Consider the following 19,601-nt stretch of genomic DNA (forward strand, 5'->3'; position numbering starts at 1 on the left):
ATTTAGGCGAACTAGGCAGTTGCCTAGGGCGCCAAGATTTGGGGGTGCCAAAAAGTGGCGCCCCCCCCAAATTTTTTTAAATGGTTGCAGCCGCTGCTGCTGGAGGGGCTGAGCTGCCGGCAGCAGGCACGCTGCCTTGCCGCCGCAGCCAAGGTGACCCCGGGTCGGGCGCCGCGGTCAGGCGCTCCCCTGAGGTCAGTGTCGCCCGCTGACTTCTGCAGCAGCCCAGGCACGACCACCCCCACCCCCGGGGATCCGGGCGCGCAGCCCGGTGGACCTGGCCGCAGCTCCGCCGGAGCCGCGAAGACCAGCGCACGGGGCGGAAGAATGTCCCCGGCGGTAGCACCAAACCCTGGCGGTCCTTTTACTTGTAGCCCAGAATATCAATCTTGCAACTGCTCAAGATGGGCAGTGCCAATTACATTGCGTTCACCACTCATAAAGGAAAGTAAGAATTACCAGCCATTTGCGAAACCTGAGCAGAGATTAAAAGTTATTAGAACAAATTAAATAAAGATGATACAAACAGGTTTATGCGATCAGTCATAGTCCATCTCGGGGGGCAACCATACAGAGTATGGGGGGGAGCTGGTATTCTGGTTATTGGTTAGGCATATAGTACATACAGGCGTCATCGTCCCAGTAGGAGGGTGTACGGTGGTGGTAGATTATGTAGGGGGCAGTGAGGGTACACTCCTGGTATCGTTCATATGATGGGCTTGCCCATAGCCATATATGAGTAAGCGGGCGGAGTAATGGGACAGAGTGACCTCACGTATGGTGGAATCCAGTCGGTGGGTTCAGGACTCAGGGGATATAGGTTTGAGTAGTGGATATTGTAAGGGTTTCCCCCCCTCCCCCCGGGAGTGCGTGAAGCCACATCGGCTCGATTTCCTGCATTGGCGGTGCGGTGATGTGTTTCCGTGCAATGTCCTGGACCACCGGATAGTTCCGAGACCATCAAACGTCTGATGAGTGCGCATAGCGACGGGCCCAGCCCACAGGCCCTAAGATACACGTCGTACAGGGTCCCAGGCGCTAGCGCCCCAACGATTCAGGGCGTCGGTGTAAACCTCGTAGCCCTTTGCCTGCAATGTGTCAGTCAAGGGGGCGTATTTTTCGAGTTTACGGGCTCGGGCTTCGCGAAAGGCCAGGGTCCTGTTCTCGAACGGGATCGTCACGTCGACGAGGATGATCTTTTTCCGCTCCTCGTCCGTGACGACGATGTCCGGGCGCAGCAGGTTGTCGGTGTCGGGGATGGTGCGGTTGACTGTGATCTCATCAAGGTGCGGGGCGATGGCCTTCACTAGGCGGTCTTGTACGGCGTTGTGGCGCAGCTGCCAGGCTCTGGCGTGGGGCTTGCAGCTGCACAGGACGTGGGGCAGGGTCTCCAAACTCACTGGTAAAGATAAACAGTAAAACCAGTTTACAGATTACAAAAGATAGACTTTAAGTGACAGGCAAAAAGTCAGAGTAGTTACCAAAAGAAAACAAAATATAAGAGCGCAGTCTAAACTCTCAACCCTATTAGACTGGGCAACATCTAGATTAAGCAGTTTTTCTCACCCCACTTGATATTGCAGTTCATGGTACACAGGTTTCATCCTTGAAACCTAAGCCAGTCTCCTCTGCTGGAGTTTTCAGAGTGTCCTTGTTGCTTACAGCATAGGTGGGGGCAGGAGAAAGGCCAAGCATGGGCCCCCTGTGTTCTGTTTCATACCCTCAGTCCATGTGCTTGGAGAACACAAGTCCAGGCATGTCTGGGGGGCATTGCTGAATTCTCAGGCAAGGCTGAGCAATTCCCCTGGTGTGACCTCATGCAGGTGAGTCATTGAATTGTAACTCCTTGCTGGACAATAGCTGTTGATGGTAGTTTGACACCCTGCCCTGGTGTTGGTTACTTTCCTTGCTGTTGTCTCTGGGGAGCTAATATCTGGTTGATTCCCCAATTTACAGCATGTTTTAGTGACAACCATACAACATAATCTCATAACTTCATATGCACTGATATACATAATTAGATAGAACAGCGACTTTCAGCAGATCATAACCTTTCCCCTGATACCTCACATGGCCTGCCTTATCTGCAGTATCACAATTATGTATTGCAGACCACTCCCCCAAGGTATAGAAGGTCACAACCCTATTGACACACAAATGAACATCAAAACATATTTAGACAAGGGATTAAATCACTGAATGTTCAAAAGCATCTCAGTGACTCAGGAGCCTAGGATGCGTACAGTGCTGCAGCTCTCCTGTCAGCATAAAAACCCCACCTCCGGTAGCGATGGTAGCTATGTCTCTGTAAGCTCTACTGCCGACAAAGTGCTGTGCGCACGAGTGCTTATGCTGGTGTAACTTATTCGTGCAGGGGGGTGGATTATTCATACCCCTGAGCAACATAAGTTTTGCCAACATAGGCATCATAGTGTAGACACTATGAGCTTAAGTCTCATTTTCAAAAGTGACTTGAGAGCCTGTCAGTGTATCTTGGCTCCTCAGTCCATAAGTCGCTTTTGAAAATTAGATACGTCTCAAAGGGCATGGATACACTTGCAGATGTAGAGTACTGTGAGTTAAACCTGCCTTCGTACAGCACGGTAGGGAAAGCGCTGCAGTCTGTCCACACTGACAGCTTCAAGCGCACTGGCATGGCCACATTTGTGGCACTTGCAGCGGCATTGGGAGTGGTGCATTATGGGCAGCTATCCCAGCATGCAAGTGATTGCAACATGCTTTTCAAATGGGTGGGGCGGAGTGTGACAGGGAGTGTGTTTTGTGTGTGGGGGGGTGAGAGAGTGGGTTTTTGGGGGGCTGAGAGCATGTCAGCATGCTGTCTTGTAAGTTCAGACAGCAGCAGACCCCCCCCGCCAGCGTCTGTCTCTCACACACAGCATTCCACACTTATGGTTGCATTGTCTTGGAGCAGATAAGCAGCTGGCTGTCAAAAACGGAGCTTTCAAAGGGCAAGTCCGCATTCCTACAGTGATTCAAAAACAATGACAAGAAGGGCCACTTGACTTAAGGGGATTATGGGACGTTTCCAGAGGCGGATCACAGCGCAGTAATGCAACACCTCGTTCACACTGGCACCACGGTGCTCCAGCGGGGGCGCAGCAAATGTTATTCCACTCGCCGAGATGGAGAACCAGCAGCACTGTAGCTGCAGAGTCAGAGTGCTCTATGTGCCTTGCCGGTGTGGATGGGGAGTGAGCTAGGGTGCCTGGGGCTCCTTTATTGCACTGTAACTCTCAAGTGTAGCCAAGCCCACAATCACTCTGGGGTTTTTGAAAATACCAAGGTCGCTCTGTCACAAATGGATCAAAGCATAAAAGATTAAATCCTTCAAAGCTCTAGCAGAGGAAAGGCTAATTCATGAAGGTATCAGAAAGCTCCAAAGTGCTGATCCCCAGGCTGTGCTGGCTGTTGCCCACAGGGGATAAGCTTGACTACCCGATATAAGATATGATCACTTGTCCAAAACCGGGTATCTCCCAAAGGTTATTGCACACCATTCAGTGTCTGAGATCAATAAATAGGAACCCAAAGGGAGAAAAATAGGGGCATGCTCTGCAACGCCACACAACTACATTGAGCTGGGCGAGATTTCTGGAGAAGGGTTTTGTTTTCTTTAAATGAAACAGACTCTGGTCCATCAGCAGCAGGGACAGCTGGCAGCCCTTGTACCTGACAGGTCCAGAGATCCTACAGGCGAACCTAATAAATCTGCAAGTACAGGAGACTCTGCCACCACACCTTGGCCAAAACCCTCCTGCTGGGTGTGGAGAGTGGCGGAACATTAAAGAGGACAAAAGACTTCTTTGTTTACTCACCTCCCTCCCTTCCCCATTTGAATTTCTCCCATTAGCTGAGTTTGCAACTCAAAGCAGAAGTGGGGAAGGGAATAAAAACCCCTAACAAGGAGGAAATGTATCTTTATGTGGTTTGGATGCCAGGGTAGGGCGCAAGGATTACTAAGCATAAGTATAATATCCCCAGTGCTTTGCCTGGGTTAGCCCTAAAGGACACATAGGGTACATCTGCACAGGGATAAAAACTCTCAGCTGGCCTGGGTCATCTGACTCAGGCTGGCAGTGCTTGGGCTCTGGTGTTGAAAAATTGCTGTGCAGATGTTCTGGCTCTGAGATCCTCCCCCAACTCAGGGTTCCTTGAACTCAAGCTCCAACCTGAGACCAAATGTCTACACAGCAATTTTTAGTCCCTCAGCTTGAGCACCATGAGGCTAATAAATCAGCTGACTTGGGCCAACTGTGACTGTACTCTGGGTCTTTAATCCCTGTGTAGACCTACCCAGAGAGCTTGCTTATTATAGAAGCTTTTATTACTTTTTGAAACTTAAAACTGGAATTTGTTTGTGTGTATCTGTGCATAACACGGTGGACCCGTGCTCCTGCCCTGAAGGGTTAAAAACAGCCCTGGGAGGGGGCTGTGGTTGGAGAAAGCAGTTTTTTGGCTGGGCTGATTGGGGGAAGTGGCTGCAGCTGGGGCCACACCCCAAACTGAGCAGCAGGGCCTTATAAGAAGGCCAGGGAAGCCAGAAGCAGGAGTCTCTCTGTTTGTATAGGGAGATGGGTCTGGCTGCAGGGAGTTAGACACAGGGTACCTAAGTGGAGCAGGGCTGGGGAGCTCTAGCCTGGAAAGCCCTAGGCTGCAGCCTAGCAGAAGGCCAAGGTGTCCTAGGGCATTGCAGAGTACAGCCTAGGGGTAGCCCAAGGCAGCAGGTCCTAACCCAACCTTGCCAGTGATGGGTTGGCTGATACTGCAGTCTGCCCCAGGGTGTGGGGGCTAGATGATGACTGGCAGTAGCCATATACTGAGGCAAGGTGGGAATAGAGGGTGGAGGTTTCCCAGGGAGGGGACACCCTGAGAGAAAGGGGTTACTGCCAGGGGGCAGCACCCCATGTAAAAGGGCCCTGGGTCCAGGGAGGGACATGGGGGCCAGAGGACAGGTGGATCACCAACCTAGAGAGGGTGCTCCAGAGCCGGAACAAGCTAATTCTTAGGAGTCACCAGCAGGAGGCGCCGCAGGGGTGAGTCTACTCGACTACATGCTGGTTACACACTTTAATCTCGTAAATAACCCTTGTTTCCTTTTCCTCTGTAACAAACCTTTAGATAACTTATTATAGGATCAGCTACAAGCATTGTTTTTGGTGTGAGCTCTAAAGTGAAATTGACCTAGGGTAAGTGACTGACCCTTGGAAGAACCTGAATATTACTGTGATTCTTATTGTGAGGGACCACCTATAACACAGGTAGCCTCACCAGGGTGGTGAGACAGCTCGGAGTATCCACGGGCACTGTCTGGGACTCCATATTGAGGCTGTTATAATGCCTGAGGAGTTCACACTTGGTAGGCAGTTGGTGAAATCTAAATATAGAACTCGCAGCCAATGAGGTTGGTGCTCACGCTCTTGAGTCACTACAGGACAGCTTGCACCTCATAATTGTTTATGCACACCCCCCCCCCAAACCCCTGTTCAAGGGGGAAGTGCCATTATCAGGGTGCACTGCTGCAGAGAGGCTTGCCCACAGTCAGGGAATTGAACCCAGCTGTCTACAATGCCAGCCTTGTGCCCTAGCCGCTGAACCACTCTCAAGCAAAGGTTTTTATGATGATTATATTTCAGGGCCTTTTCATTCACTTCCTGGAGCTCTGAGCAGCTCTTTAACATCCAAGCATTGAGATTTTTCCAAGCTTTTGAGCAGGAACATTGGATGGGTAGATTTCCCCTTTTACACTGATCTGTGACTCAAACCTTCAGTGTGCGCCACACGTTAACAGAGACAGGTGCTGGATATGGCTAGTCAGGGACCCGGTGGAGAGTGACTGAAGTGCTTGCTACTGTCACTCTGGAATTGGAGGTAAAAACTTGTCACCAACGGGGCCTAGAGCTTCAGGTGCCAGATGGACAGAGACTGGCTTCTGGAATCGGTCAGAGGGAAGCAGATATACTTGGAAGCGAAGGGAATTTCTCAAATTCCTGGGCTTAAGTTTCAGGTCCAAAGAAAAAGCAACTGAAATCAGAACGACTCTGCCTTGCAGGTCTCATTTAAGCACCTAAGCGATGTGACCCCTTCGTGCAGAGGCTGAGCCCTGGCAGAGCCGTCAGAAGTGTCCCACTGCACTCCCCATCTACGCTATGGGTGAAGGCTAGGCAGCACTGTGCTCTTCGCACAGAGGTGTCATCTCACCCAAGCCTTGCATATTGCCATTGTTTCAGTGCATTGGGGAAGCTGGAGCCCATGTGTTCCCTAGATGGGCGGCTTGGGGTATATTAACATCCCATTTTCACCTCTTTAATATAGAGTTTGTAGAGATCATTTATCATCTCGTCCTCCCTTCAGGGCCCAAACATCTCCTGCAGCTGGGTCACCCGGAGGAGGTAAGGGATGTATGCCCCAGAAGAGAGGGAGGCTGTTGGTTTAACAGGTAGTGGCTCATGTGTGAATTGCTAGTTTGGGGCTGGAACATCATTGGGAAGGGAGGTTTCAAAGCTGTGCTTAATTAGGTGGAAGGAGTGTTTGCATGGCCACTAATAGGGGATCAGAGAACAGGGAGCCATGACTGACTGCTATACAAAGGCAGCCAATTACTTGCCCACCTGCATTATGTATTAACCCATCTGGGTCTGGGATATTGGCTCTGAAAGGAAGACAAAAGAGGGGGGCGTGACAATGATCACACACCAAATTATCCTGTCTGTGCCCCATTGTCCAAAGATAAGCAATTCCTAGCCAGGGCAGCTGGATTTGTAAACACCAGGGAAGAGTGCTCCCACTGCCCCTGCCCAGTCCTGGCTGAGCCCCGACCCTGCCTCGGTCTGTTCCCAGGAACCAGCTCTCTGTGTGGCTCACATCTGTCTGCAGTTTGTTATGTAAAAAGGAACAGCACCCAGGATCTGCGTGTCCTTCCTTCCACCACTCCCAGCGCCCAGGGAATGGGGCAGTTAAAGAAGGGTCCTTGTGTATAAAGCATCACTAGCTAACAGCTCTTGGGTACAGCAGCTTCCATTCAGTCAGGTTAAACACCTTCTTCCCTGCCCACCCCAAGAGTTTCTCTGCGTGGGGCTTGCTGCAGGTGCTGTGACAGTGCTCCACCCTCCCCTGGTGCTGTCACACGCTTTATTTCCATTTCACGGAGTGGCTAATGTCTGCTAACTAGTCACCAGGCCGAGTATTCGGAACATTGGTTCCACAGCTCCACCCCAGTGCATTATGCAGTTAGAACGCGATAAACGGGTTTTAACTAATCAATCGTCACTTGATTAACACCCAATAAATGTCTTGTTAAATCTAAATGAGTGCCTTGTTTGTGGTGGTTTATTAAAAGTGGGACTGTGATCGCGCTATGATTTTAGAAGCAGATATTAGGCCATGTCTTAATGAAGATTGCTGGACCCATCGCCCATTCTGGAAGGGCTTCTGACACTTCTGTTTGATTCTGCTATTGATCATGTGCATGTCTGGGGCTTGAGGGAATATGGAAGGCGGCATCTGCTGCATTGTCTCTCTTTGGAGGATAATTTTATGACTCTTGTAACTTGGGACAGACATAACAGCAGTGACCCACAAACAAGCGTGGCTGGGTAATGTGGGGGCATCCAGGAGTCACAGCGCGGGGGGGTGGGGACTGTGCCGAGACACATAATGAGGCATGCCATGTGCCAGAGGGCTCCGCACAGCTTGTCTGTGGAAGGAGCAGCTCTTTGCTCTGATTCCACTGCAAAAGCCAAGGGTCTGGGTCTCGCCTGCCCTGGGGGAAGGGGATGTAAAATGTGATCCCCTTCGAATTCAGCATTTGGCACTCCCTATGCACGGTCACAAAGGACTCATGAATGCAAGAGTCAGGCCCTGAATCTGGGGCTTTAGCTGCTAGGAATGTGCCTGGGTAGTGTGGGGCAAGTCCCCCAACACGGTATTTCTGGGAGGAGTCAGTCCTAATAAATTCTCTCCAATTGTGCTCGTTGGCTGATGGCACAGCTGGTCATGGGCAGCCAGACTTAGTAGTCAGAGCCAGAGTCTGCAGTCGCAAGAGAGGAGTCAAGAGTCGGCTGGGTCAGGACAGCAGGGGGTCAGAGGGAAGAGACCAACTGGAGGCTGAGAACCACAAGGCAGATCCCATGAGCCAAGCTGGGTCGGGATGTCAGGAAATCAAGCAGGAACAGGTAGCAGGAGTGGGAAGCAAGTAATAGGAAGTACCAGGCACTCACTGTCCAGAGCAGGGCAGATGACAGTTATTCAGATGGCTTCCTGTTCCTGCTGACAGCATAAGCAGGGCCAGTGGGCCAATCAGCCACTCCAGGACTTCCCCATTCAGAATTCAGGGGCAGAGCCTCACACAAGGGCTGGGCTTTCTGGGTCCCAGGTGAGCTATTGTTAGCAGGCTGCCAGGTGGAGAGTTGGAGAGGCCTGCTCCCATGAACCTGGTGGGCCTGGTTTGAGACCTGTGGGTCAGGATATCACCCACTCCCTAGGTGCTCTCCAGGCAAGATGTGTCCAGGTTTCTCAGGTTTAGCTCCTGGGGAAGGGTGGGAGCGGGAACATTTTCAGCTGGCTCCCAAGTACGTTCCTCTGGGCTATCACCTTCACAAACAGTCAGGTACCATAATTTGGCCTGCTTGATCTTTGTGAATGATATATTCCTCTTGACACTGTACTTGCACTAGTGGGGGCTGTGGAGTGAAATGCATTCTCAGCACATGGTATTAGAAGTGGAATATAGGTGGCTCAAGGGATTGAGGGACACAGCTGATCTGTTGCTGAATCTGATACAGGCCAGAGTACTGATAGTCTAGTTTCCAGAAGAGTCTATTCATGGGGAGGTCTTCTGTTGAAAGCCATAACATTTTGTCCTACAGAGTAGCAAGGACCCTGTTGTCTGTACTCGTCCGCATGCCTTCTGTAGTCCTCCGCCTTTTCAAGGTGTCCTTTCACCTTCTCTTGGATGTGATGGATATGTTGTACTAAGTGTGAGGCACATGGGTTGGGGAAGGATGTGAGTAGTTGTGGATGAAATCAGGGTGGTACCCATAGTTGATAGACAGAGCTCTGGATGTGATGACTGGATTATTGTATGAGAACTTTGCATAGGACAATAAAGACCATTTGTCTTGATGGTTGATGTAGCGTGGTAAGTATGGTTCGAGGATCTGGTTGATTCTTTTCGTTTGCCCATTCAGCAGAGGATGGTAGGCAGAGGACATGTGCACGGCAGCCAACCAAAATCCCTGCAAGAGCCAGAAAGCATGCAGACAGTCTTGCAGCAAAGCGGGGCTAGCCAGTGTATTTCACTGAGTGCAGCATGTACAGTTATCTGCTTTGTGGGCACATGGTCTGTGTGCACATTCAGTGGAAGGAGCTCTGGAGACCAGAGTGGCTGAATGGGAGTAAATTGAACATCCTTGGGCAGGGGGAATACCCAAAGAAACCCACCATAGTAGCATTTAACTTCAAAAAGGGGAACTACACAGATATGAGGAGGCTAGTTAAATGGAAATTAAAAGGAACAGTCAGTGAAATGCATGGAAACTTTTTTAAAAAACACCATAATAGAGGCTTAAACTGTATGTGAACCCCAAATTTAAAAAAACAGTAAGAGGACTAAAAAAAAGGCACCAAGGCTAAATAACAGAGAAGAGGTAGTTAGAGACAAAAATCTTTTAAAAACTGGTAGTCAAATCCTACTAAGGAAAACAGAAAGGAGCATAAACTCTGGCAAGTCAAGTGTAATTAGGCAGGCTGAAAACGAATTGAAGAGCAACTAGCAAAAGACACAAACTAACAGCAAATTTTTTTAAGTACCTCAGAAGTCGGAAGCCTGCCAAACAGTCCGTGGGGCTACTGAATGATCAAGATGCTAAAGAAATACTCAAGGAAGACAAGGCCATTGAGGAGAAGCTAAATGAACTCTTTGCATTGGTCTTCACTGCAGAGGATGTGAGGGAGATTCCTACAGGAGCCATTCTTTTTAGGGAACAAATCTGAGGAACTGTGCCAGATTGAGTGATTAATAAAGGAGGTTTTGTAACACATTGATAAATTAAACAGTAATAAGTCACCAGGACCAGATGGTATTCCCCCAAGAGGGAACTCAGATATGAAATTGCAGAACTTCTAACTGTGGTATGTTACCTATCACTTAAATGTTGTTCCAGATAAGTGGAGGATAGCTACTGTAACATAGATTTTCAAAAAAGGCTCCAGAGGTGATCCTGGCAATTACAGGCCAATAAGCCCAACTTCAGTACCAGGCAAATTGGTAGAAACTATAGTAAAGAACAGTATTAGTCAACACATAGACGGACTAGATAGGTTGGGGAAAAGCCAGCACAGATTTTGTAAAAGAGAGTCATGCTGCCTGAATGTATTAGAATTTATTGAGGAGGTCAACAAACAGGTGGACAAAGGGATCCGGTGAATACAATGTACTTAGATTTTCAGAAAGCTTTTGACAAATTCCCTCCCCAAAGGCTCTTAAGCAAAGTAAGCAGGCGTGGGATAAGAGGGAAGGTCCTCATAGATAAGTAACTGGTTAAAAGATAGGAGACAAAGGGTAGGAATAAATGGTCAGTTTTCACAATGGAAAGCAGTAAATAGCAGGGTCCTCCAGAGATCTGTACTGGGATCTGTGCTGGTCAACATTCATAAATGATTTGGAAAAGGGGGTAAATAGTGAAGTGGCCAAGTTTTGTAAGATGATACAAAATTTCTGAGAATGTATCCCAGGCAGTGTTCAGGGTGGTATGTAGGAGGCTGGGTCTGGGTACCCCCACTGGGAGTGCATTCCTTCTCTGGGAAGAGCAGAGCTGTTCATATTGTCACAACATTGTCTGCTGATGACCCTAGATCAGCAGGCACTGTCCTGCCCCACGGATGGCATGATCTCCTCTAAGGATGAGCAAAGGAACATTTACTGGGGAAAGGTGCAGCAAGGTGTCCTCAGGACACTCTCATGGAAATGTCAGGTTGACACAAGTTACAGGAAAAACTGTCACCAACATGCAGGGCGTGAGCTCCAGGCAGAACAGATTAACCCTTTGCTGCCTAGCACATTTCAAGCAACCTGGCCCAGGCAGACAGCGATATTCCTGGAGTATGAGGAGGGTTACGAGGAGAGAGGCAGTACTGGCCCCACTTGGTATGTGTGTGCATTGTGCTGGAGCGGGAAGGCTGCTTAACATTTTTATTGTTAAAATATAAAACCTTCCTTTAATGTTACATTTTTTGTTACAGACATAAAGCCTCTTTTTTTTTTTTTTTTTTTTTTTTTTTATCCTCTTTCATCAGCTCCTAATCTTGCCTGCTGGCACGTGTCAGGCATGGGGAAGCATCACAGGATAATAAAACCCTTAATAGCTTTGCTGCCCCGTCTAAAAGCTGTTTAATTGGCATCAGACTCTGTCACTGTTAATAAGTTTATACGTCTCCTTTCCATCAGTGTACTTTTGCAATGGGAGGTTAATTATGAATGGGTCACTAAATTCCAGTAAACACTAGTTGGGGAATATCTAATTACCTGTCTGCTTAGCTTTTTGCTAATTATCTGATTTAATTTGAATCCAGAGTTAGTATTTTCCAGGAAGCAGCATCTTCCCCCCTGCACACACGCTGCTCCCAACAGGAGCATCCTGGCCCATGCTGACAGCAACAAAGGGGAGGGCTGGGTGCTGCAGAGCAGTGCTCAGGTCCCAGGGTTTAAAGTCCTCAACAAACCTCGCCCACTGGTAAAAACTAGGGGGCTGCCACATCCGCTCTCCTAGCTCCTGCTGAGGTGTCTGAAACGGAGGTGCTGCAGAGGACAGAGCTCTGACAGCCCTCGGGGTGGACAATACAGGGCAGAAGCATGAAGCCAAGCACAGGGAATTCTGTGCATACTCTCCCCTTACAGGGACATGCAACTCCCCAGCTTGTCCCCTCCAGAGAAGCTCACTGTGGTCTGCAGAGGGAATGCAGAACTCCCATAATCTGTGCTGCTTTTGTCCTTCTGAGCTTATTGAATATGGGCCAAAGTGTGCACTGGCCTGCTTTGGAGGTGGCTGGGAGACGCCCACCCCACGGGCAGCTCGAGGAGCCCAATCTTCCCTAAGCTCCTCTCTTGAAGGTGGGCATGCACACTGTGCCCCGACTTAGGAAGGGCTCCCACACCCCGTCTCCTCTCTGCCCTGCTGCCAATGCTCATGATACTTTTACTAGTCACAAGATTTCAGCTAGACCTGCCTAGGGGAAAACCCCTTCAATTGGCTGCCTTCCCCATTGCCCCACCTCCTGCAAAACAGCAGCCACTCAGAACCACAGCAGGAAGCAGGCGAAGTTGCCCCCTCCCTGCAGAAGCAGGCATCGTTCTTGGGGTGGGGGGAGCAGAAAGAGCCCAGCAGCTCAGGGCAACTCCACCTCTCCTCCCCCATCATGAGCAAGGGGGACGGGATGGAGACTCTGCCCCGCCCCCCTCCAGCACCCACTTGGGAAGGGGCAGAGAGGGGTGAAGAGTCCAGAAGGAGCAGAGGGGAAGTTGGGGTGGGGGGGGGGACAGGACTAAATTGGGTTGTGGAGACAGGCAGCAGGGCTGTCCTTAGGCATATGCAGCTGCATAGGGCACCAGAAATTTGGGGCATCAAATTGCCCCTAATTTCATGGTACCTAGGCAGCTGTGTGCTGCATACATGGCAGCACCAGTCCCAGTGACCAGGCCTATCCCTCGGTCAAACCCCCTGGAAAGGGGCAGGGCCATCCCTGGGGTGTGTGGGGCTCTGGACAACTCCCCCAGCCCACTCCCATTCCACCTCTTCCCCCAGCGACCCCCACACTCACCAGCAGTGCCAGGAAGCGGAGTAACTCAGCCCCAGCCCGCTCTACTCCACTAGCCCCCAGGCGTGGCACTCTGCTTCCTGCCCCCGGTGTGTGTGGGGAAAGGATCGCCCCCCACACTTACTGGTGGTGGGAAACAGAGATGCAGCTCCAGCCCACTCTGCTTCCCTTTTCCCGGCCCCAGCCATGTCACTTGGGTTGGGGAAAGGACCACCCCTGGTGGCAGAGTAGAGCAGGCTGGGGCCAGGCTGCTCCGCTTCCTGCTGGTGCAGGGGGGACCCCTTCCCCAAGCCCCCTCCCCTGAGCGACATGGCTGGGGCCAGGGTGAGGGAAGTGGACTGGGCTGCTCCCAGGCCACTCTGGGCCTGTGGGGCCCCCCAAACTGCCCCCCACAGCTCCTGCCTCCCAGGCCCTCGGGGTGGGGGGGGAGGCCAGTGGCCCCCCACAGCTCCCCCATGGGCGAGTTTAATAGGGCACCCAAATGGCTAGGGACGGCCCTGTCAGGCAGTGTAGGAATGAGCCAAAATCCCTTCCCCACATACACTTGAAGGAGTTGGCAGTGCTAATTGTCACACACATGGGGAGGGGGAGTTCAAAACAAACCGCAATATCATGTTTTTTAAAAAATCACTTAAGTTTTGGGCCAAGCTCATGATTTTTGTTGTTAGGGGGGAGGGGTTGTTTGTTTTTTGGCCTGATTCAAAGCTCATGATTTCTGAGCCCAGGATTTGGCAGTACTCTCTGTCCCGCCCGTTCCACCTGGTAAGGATCTGTGCCTGCAGGGTAGAGAGGGGTGAATCATGGAAGTTTTGGTTCACCAGCAATTCCAAAGAATCAAGGGGAAAAACGTGTCTTGACCTGAGCCAAAACTTCTGGAAATTTTTGCAAATGGAAAAATGTTTCGGGTGAAGTTCAACGTTTTGTTTCCTGGCACTTTTTTTTTTTAAAATAAAAGCAAAAGAAATGAAGGGCTAGATCCACCAGATGGCCACTGGAGGAGATACTGCTACCCTACAACTACAGCTTAGTAGTTAAGACCTTCACCTGGAACAAGAGACTCTGGTATTCAAGCTCCCCCCTGCCAGAAGTGGAGAAGAAATTTGAACATGGGTGTCTCAGGTGGCTGGGAAGTACCCTCACCACTGGGCTAAAGAAGGGACCAGAGTGGGCCTCTCTCCTGTTCCACTGTGTTTAAATAATTCAACATGCATTGCGAGAGGATGAATGGTTCTAGACCCCCATAGGTAGGGCACGCCCCTAGAAAGCAAGAGACTCAATTTTCTGCACCAATGACTATTTAAATAAAGTTGGTCGGCTCCTCCTCTGGCCATTTCGTGAATGGTGCCTAACTAGTTGGCAAATTTACAAATAGTTCTGGGTCAACGGGAACTGCATTTTTCAGTGAATAAACGATTTGTCCAGAACCTGTTGCCCAGGTCTGCAGTGGGGCCCCGCAAACCCGGCACTCCCACTCTCAGAGTTGTAGAGGGCCATTCTGACCTTAGAAGAGTAAATCTGTGCCCCAGAAACCCATGAATCCAATGCAGCCCCTTCAAGCAACAAGTCTCTTCCTGCAGCACCCCCACAGATGCCACTGAGAGGGAGGTCAGCCAGAATATTCTCCCACCCCCCACAAATCCATACTGGTTTTCTCTGGGAAGAGCATGGCTTTCTGGAGCAATTGATAACGGTAGGCGGGTAGTAGCTTCCATGTACAGCAGCACCTGAGAATGATGACTCCAGGCTTTGAAAGAGGAATGCTGGGAATCAGGACTCCTGGGTTCCTCTCCAGGTTCCAAAACCGAGTGTTCTCTCGTTATTACTGACAGCATAGCTGAGCCTGGAGATTTGGCACAGCCTTCCCCAGCCTGTCCCTTTCTGCCCTGTCCCCAACATGTCTCCTCCTTCTGCACCAGGCCCCTTCAGCTCCATCCCCTTCAGTTTCCATTACCTCAAGGAAGCCACTGTTCCTCTGGGTTCCTGTTCTGTCCCTGCAGCCTGCACTTCCAACGTGGCCGAACCACTCTGCACTGCAGTCAAGCAGCTTCCTGCTCCTCCTCACTGCTTGGCCCCATTAGGGAGAGTGTGGGAGAGACAGGTGCCCTGTTCCCAGTTCCGGTGCCTGGCACCACAGCACTGCCCTTGTAGCGCTTCCATGCAGACACATACTCCAGCAACAGGAGGAGTTCTCCCAGCACCTCTCCAAGAGTCAGTAGCTACGTTGATGGAAAAACGCTGTCTATAGGTCTCCGTACCTATGTTGCACAGGGTGTGGATTTTTCACACCTCTGAGACATCTCTATGTCAATATAACTTTGCAGTGTAGACCAGCCCACGGGATATTGTAAAGGAAAGTGTTCAGGCAGCCTTCATGCATATGTGTCAGTTCCAGCTCTGCCCGTACACAGCAATACATTCTGAATGGTTCCATCGCTCTGTCACTCCATATTTACACTGCTGTTGCGACAAGCAGAATTTGGCCCAGTGATTTTTATACCCAGTAAAATAAAGAGCTGCATGTTAGTTAGAGCTGTTTGAAATCTTAGACCAGATCTACATTACAAACTTACATTGGAATAAGTACATCACTCAGGGGTGTGAAAAATCCATGCCCCTGCCTGGCATAATTATACCGACCTAACCCCTAGTGTAGACGGTGCTACATCATGACATAGCTACCACCTCTCATGGATGGGACAAGCTCTCCTGCGGGTGTAGCTGCATCATTATTAAAGCACTACAGTGGCACAGCTGCACCAGTGCAGCTCTGTACGTGTGGACAAGCCCTGACCTGGGGGCAGGGGTCAGAACTAAAATGTCCATGTCCATTTCCAACTATTTGTGGGAGGAGGGGAAGGGAATGTGGAAACACCTATAAACCCCAAACCAAAATATTTCTGGTTTGCAGCAGCTGAAACCCAATTTTATTTTCTCATTTTTAGCCATAGGAAATAAAACATTTGGGGAGTTGTCAGGTGTTGGAGAGAAACTTTTGAAGCAAGATGTCAATGAAAAATTGAAACTTTTTTATTTTAATTTGAAACGTGTTGCCAGGACAAACATTTCCCACCCAGCGCTGTCAGGAATTAATATTTAATAGGTGAACTAGTAGGTTTATTCTTCATTAGAAATAAAACACTGTCATTTGTAATAATCATAATAAAGACAAATATTTTTAATGGCTGAAAAAAACCCTCTTAAAAACCTGAATTCATCATGTTTATTTTACAAGTCTATTTCAGGCCCTAGCATTCTCCTCTTACGAAACACTTCTAATTAAATTAAACTCAGCAGATTTATACAGTTGGACTACATGAGTAATTCTGCCATCCTTGAGCCACTCTATAGAGTCAGCACAGTTTGATCAAATGCTTTATGAATATTAATTCACTCTTGTGCTATGTGCAGTAAGTGTCTCATACAAACTCTTTTGCAGCCTGTGGAATCTCTCACCCCATTTCCTGGAGGAAAGGACTGTGCAAAGGTAATCAAATATATAGAGCCGTAGCTATATATTAAATGGAGCTTTAAATTGAAATGAAACCCTGGTGAAGATTTGGAAATGATAATCAAAGGATTAAATGGAGGAAGACTCCATCCTCCAAGGGATGCAGTCATTCTATAAGCAGAATATACAGTGACTGTTGATTAACCTGAATTGGGTCGACGTTCTCGCTGGTCTGTGTGGGCTTTGGGCTAAGCTGAGGAGCGCTGGCTTCAATCAGAAAACCCATTCTCTTAAGTCCTAGAAGGAAGCAAACTAAGACCAGAATAGAAATGCTCTAATTTTGCATACAGTGTGGTGCAATGCAGTGCATTCCCTAAAAGTGAACGGGGAGCAGCTGCTAGGAAAGCAGCTGCCTGCCACTGGAGCTCAGCAGGACGGTGTGCAAGCGATGGGGACTATTCATTTAGTGTTATGAATAGATTGGTATTTGCGATGACATTCAGAAGGCCTTTTTTCCAGGTAGCAAGTGAGTAGGGGAGACAGGATTGCATATCTGCTACTGTGTTGAGAGGGCAGGAGATTGTCATGGAGACTGGACTGGGATGAGCAGGAAGAGACATTCTTGACTAGATGTTCTGCAGGGAACTGACATTCACTGAACCCTTTGCCACCTTCCCCAGCAAACTGGGAGCAAAGGTATCTGGAAGATGAGTATATTGCAAGGAGTGGAAAGGACAGTGGACCAAATCCAGCTCTCTGGTGTAAGGAGCTGTAACTTTGTGGAGCTCAGTGGAGTTGGGCTGTCTTACATCAGGCCTGAATTCATAATGCTCTCTCCAGGGACTGGCTAATTCAGGAGATTATGGGTTGCACCTGTGAAAATGGGCAGAACAGGGCAGAACGAAGCACAGCCCCCGGCTCTTGTACAACCTGCTTGAAGGCAGGATGTGGCAATATCAGCCGCTCTGGTGCTTGGCAATCCTGATGCATTCCCTCTCCTTGGAGATGAAGACAGGGAGGGCAAGGACCAGGTAGAGTCTGCTGAACGTGGGGGACTTGGGGATTCTCAGAGAAACCTAGGCCATGCCCCACTGACCTCAGAATGGACATGTGGAGCAGCTCCCCCTATGCACAGCTCTTTCTTGACCCCTTCCCACCCACAAATAGCTTATGTGCTGCTGTCACTGGCTTACCTAGCACACCTATGTGCACATGCTCCCCCTGCTGGGGTGCGGTAGGCAGTGCCAGCCAGGGCTGCAGCTTTCAGCATTGTGACCATTTGCAATGTGCACCCTCCCTCGGAAATGTACTGCATGTTGGGGGCTGCTCCTAGCACCCAACCACCCACCAGGCCACACCCCTGAATCTGCACAAAGCTCCCCTGGCCCGTTATTGGCACGGAAGACACAATGCTGCACTGTAAGTGTTTTAGAACAGGGAGTGTGACTTGGTGTGTGTTTCTACGATGCCTGACCCAATGGGACCCTGGCTGGAGTCTCTTCAGGTGACTGTAATATAAATATTAAGTCCTTACCAAAAACAAATGTTAAAAGAATGAAACTGAGATTGCAAAGGCAAGCGTTTGGAAAATAGGCAGTGCTACAGTGACGATCGCCCACACACCCTTAACTCTGCCACCTAGTGCCTGTGCAGTCTTAATTACACGGGAACCTATTATATTCCTTCACCTGGAAAAACCATCAAGGGTGAATCCAGGGTGCAGACTAGCCACACAGAGATGATCCCAGTGCGCCTGAGAACACTCCAGCCGGGGACAAGGCTAGTGTGTTCTCATGTGAACTAAGGATCCTATCTTTTCGTCCTCCAGGGAGCGAAAGCAGCTTGGCAGGGGTGGGAAACATGGTTGATCTCGCTCTCTTTCTTATGGATGTAACTTGGTTGTTATCAGTCAATTGGATGGTCTAAGGGTGTCTCAGGTGCAGAGGGCAGAGGAAAAATCTTGGCCTTAAAAGATACCATGGACTAAAGCTAAACCATCAACCCCAGTGGTGGGGTCCTAGTACTCGTGCTCCTTCCCTGTCACACACATGCAGCACTGCTCTGTTGAGAAGCCGGTTGGGTTTCACAAGGTGTTTTCCTCGCCTCAGTAGTAACTGACCTTCCCCTCCCCTTCACCCCATGTTCCAGATGCTGTTACAGCTCATGGACATGCAGCTGCAATCTTCATGGAATTTGTGGCTGAGGATCCCTCAGATTAGAGACTGAGATGCACATGGGTAGCAGAGCTACCATTCAAGCCGCTTGGTCTGGTCAGCACGCATAGGCTTAGGGACCATTCTGTGTCACTATCAGTGCATACCTGTAAGAGCAATCCATCACTTTAGGTGCATGAAATTATAGTGCAATCCTGGCTGTAAGAATGACTGGAATTTAGGTGTGTCCCTAGCCCTGGACTACAGAGTCATTCTCACTTTCTGGCCCAAGGCCTAGTCAATGTTTTTCACAAAGTGAAACAGCCTCAAGAGGGGCAATTTCCATCCCACAATACATTATAGCTAGGGCACTCGCCTGCAACTAGGAGACCAGGGTTCAAATCCCTGCTCCAGGGGGAGGATTTGAACTCAGCTCTACCCAACTCAGCGTGCTAACCACTAATCTATTAGCAGAGCACCACCACTTCCTTCCCTTCACGGGCTGTTGTGAATCTAGCCTCCATTCCCTTTGCTTTTATTGAAAAGGGGGGAAATGCCCCCAAATGAAATGTTTTGGATCAAATGGAAATTTTTTTTTTTACCTGAACCAATTTTTTTTTTTGAACTGCCAGTGAACTGAAACCAGCTCTCATTTCACATTCCACCCAACCATTGTGATAAAAATAATTGTTTACAGCTGTTTATTTCTTGTAGCCCTGCAGACTCAATGCAGACGTAGGAGGTCTCACTTATCAGTAGAATTGTTAATAGAGCTAGTCTGGGACTTTGCTACAAAACTTTTTTTATCAGTGTCACCCTTCTGCCAGTCAAAGTTGGCAGCAACAAGGGCTGGGTTCAGTATCAAGGGGTTCCTTTTCAACAATAAAACACAAGTCCCCACCCAGTGACTTGGGACAACTACACAGCACCCCTTGGGCATCTCTGAGAGGCATACTTCCCCTTTCTCAGGCACATGGTCTGAGTGTCGCAACTATACTTCTAATAACAGGAGGGAAGTAACTCGACATTCATTTGGGAAAATACGGCAAACAGGGTCCATAAACATGAACCATGAGCAAAAGACCCACCCTAAGTAAGTTGTGCAGTGTCCTTTTCCCTCAGGTTCTTAAGTCCAGCAACCAAAAGTTCCTTTAACGTGCCAGTCCCTC

At 49.4% G+C, this 19,601-nt stretch overlaps 1 protein-coding gene across 1 annotated transcript in view; it reads left to right on the forward strand.

Annotated features, from left to right (window-relative positions):
* The window catches only part of ROBO4 (roundabout guidance receptor 4), a 381,615-nt gene extending 364,083 nt beyond the window's left edge, over nt 1-17,532 (forward strand). Inside the window, exon 20 of the mRNA XM_075073581.1 lies at nt 17,522-17,532. The gene's annotated coding sequence lies outside the window, so the exon portion shown is untranslated. The remainder of the gene's footprint in view (nt 1-17,521) is intronic.
* Nucleotides 17,533-19,601: the final 2,069 nt, after the last annotated feature.

This window comes from Chelonoidis abingdonii, chromosome 18, assembly GCF_003597395.2.
Source record: "Chelonoidis abingdonii isolate Lonesome George chromosome 18, CheloAbing_2.0, whole genome shotgun sequence".
Taxonomy (NCBI): domain Eukaryota; kingdom Metazoa; phylum Chordata; order Testudines; family Testudinidae; genus Chelonoidis; species Chelonoidis abingdonii.